The sequence below is a fragment of the Syngnathus typhle genome, linkage group LG6, assembly GCF_033458585.1.
Source record: "Syngnathus typhle isolate RoL2023-S1 ecotype Sweden linkage group LG6, RoL_Styp_1.0, whole genome shotgun sequence".
NCBI lineage: Eukaryota > Metazoa > Chordata > Actinopteri > Syngnathiformes > Syngnathidae > Syngnathus > Syngnathus typhle.
This window is the reverse complement of record NC_083743.1, coordinates 16,731,821-16,734,320: the sequence shown is the minus strand read 5'-3', so window position 1 is coordinate 16,734,320 and position 2,500 is coordinate 16,731,821. Positions and strand designations below refer to the sequence as shown.

Below are 2,500 nucleotides of genomic sequence, written 5' to 3'. Positions count from 1 at the left end.
AACGTGATGGTGGCACGGATGTTGGGTACCGGCAAGTCCGGAGAGCAGGTGAGGTGGAAGTGGGGGTCCCTGTGCGGTCGTGCGGCAGGCGGTGAGTCTGGTGTGCGTTGGCGAACCCTGGCTGCCAGGGCGACGCCCCAGAAATGGACCTGTCCCCCGTCGCTTCCAGATCTGGTGGAGGATAGAGTTCTGGAAGAGCTGCTGGCGGGAGATGAGGAGCATCGGGCCACCGCTGCCTTAGTCAAGAAAGCAGGTCGGGAGCCTAGCCTGATCGAGTCCTCTGCTTTGGATCTCATGAAAGCCCTGGGGGGTAAGGTAGTGTGGCCGACAAAGTCCGCGAGGTCCAAACCTCGAGACCGACAGATGAAGGGTTGGGCGAGGCGGCTCGTCCAGCGTAGGAGAGTGTTCTACCACCAGCAGCGCGGCTATTCTGAGGCGAGAAAGGGGCTGGCACGGCGGATCTTGGATGATCTGACGCCCCTTGGGTGTGATTTGCCGCTAGAGTTGGTGGATAGGCACTTCAGGAGTAAGTGGGAAACGGTCAGGCCGTTTTATGGACTGGAGGGCTTCGAGGTGGGACTGACCGCGAATAACGAACCATTCTACCACCCGATCCTGGGGCCGGAAGTTGTATCTACCTTGGCTAAGATGAGGAATTGCTCTGCACCGGGCCCAGACGGGATCAAGAAGCAGGCTCTTCTTGGCTGGGACCCGGACGGTACGCAACTGGCGAGGCTGTTTACGACATGGATGGTGCGTGGAGTCGTTCCCCAGGTCTTCAAGGAGTGCAAGACGCGGTTGTTACCCAAATCGGCTGACCCTACAGAGCTGGGTAATGTGGCAGGCTGGAGGCCTGTGACTATCGGGTCAGTCGTGCTGAGGTTGTTTGGGCGGATAATGGCGATGAGGCTGGCGCGGGCCTGTCCTGTTAGCCCCCGGCAGCGCGGTTTCGTCGCCGGCGCGAGTGGTTGCGAGGAGAACCTCATGATTCTTGATCGGGTCATGGGGCATTCGAGGTCGGCTGGCGTGCCGCTGGCAGTCGTGTTCATTGATTTTGCGAAGGCTTTCGACTCGGTTTCTCATGACCATGTCCTGTGTGTGCTGGGAAGCTTGGGCGTAGACAGACGTGTAATCGAGGTGATCCGTCACTCGTATGTGGGCTGCTCGACCAGAGTGGGTTGCGGAGGCGCCTACTCCGAACCCATCTCCATGAAGGTTGGTGTTAAGCAAGGCGATCCAATGTCCCCACTGCTTTTCAACCTCGCTATGGATCCTCTCATCCATAGCCTCGAACGCGAAGGAAGTCACCTGGTCTGGGGCAACCGCCGAATTGCCGCCCTGGCCTTTGCGGATGATTTAGTCCTGCTGAGTGGCTCGGAGGAAGGAATGAAGAAGAACTTGATGATCCTGGAGGTCTTTTGCCAGCTGACGGGACTGGCTGTCCAGCCGGGTAAGTGCCACGGTATTTGGTTGAGTCCGAACGAGAGCGGCTGCGTAGCCTGGAGGCTGTGTGGGAAGCCGATACACATGGTAACTCCGGGTGAGTCAGTTCGTTATCTGGGGGCCACTATAGTGCCGTGGCGGGGTATTGTCTCTGAGGATCTGGACGAGATGGTGAGTATGGGGCTGCGGAGAATTACGGCGTCGGCGTTAAAGCCTTCGCAGAAGGTACAGGTGTGCAACACATTCTTACTCCCGAGAGTCACCTTCAGGGCGGATGTCGGCAAGGTTTCAGTGACCAGATTGAGGTGGCTTGACAGGAAGGTGCGGATGGCTGTGAAGAGGTGGCTGCGTCTCGACTCGTCCACGGCGGGGGGCTTCATCTATTCGCGGAGTCGCGACAGCGGCTTGGGCATCGTTAAGTTATCCGTTACTGTTCCTAGAATACAGGTCAGGCGCACCTGGAAACTCTGTTGGTCTTCGGATGAGTGGTTGAGATCTCTAGCTATTGAGGCGGTGCAAAAGCCTGCCTGGTTGAGGTTGTGGGTTGCGGCTGGCGGAGATCCGGGCGGTGTGCCGACGCTCGGCACAGGGGGCGCCGTCCCGGCTGCAGTTGCGAGCGCGCTGGTCCTCCCTGACTGGCGGCATGTAGAAAATCTGGCCTGGGGCGCATTGCGGGTCCAGGGTGTGGGAGTAGACCTGTTCCGTAACGATGCGATCAGTAACACGTGGCTCGCGGATCCACAGGCTGTGATGTTTCGTCAGAGGCACTATTTGGTCGCACTCGCACTGAGAGCGGGTGTATACCCTACCCGGGAGTTTCGAGCGAGGGGCAGACCTGAGTTGGAGACAGCCTGCAGGCGCTGCGGTGCTGGGTTGGAAACATGTTCGCACATCTTGGGTCAGTGCGCTTCTGTACAGCGTAGCAGGATACGACGCCACAACAAGGTGTGCGAGCTCGTGGCCACGGAGGCAGAACGGCGTGGCTGGGAAGTGTCCAGGCAGCTGCACGTGGTGGCGCCTGGCATTGGTGTCCGACTTCCCGATTTGGTGCTAAAGA

General features: G+C 59.1%; 1 pseudogene; it reads left to right on the top strand.

Moving 5' to 3' along the window:
- Positions 1-2,500, top strand: part of LOC133156248 (28S ribosomal RNA) — a 9,716-nt pseudogene that overhangs the window by 5,248 nt on the left and 1,968 nt on the right.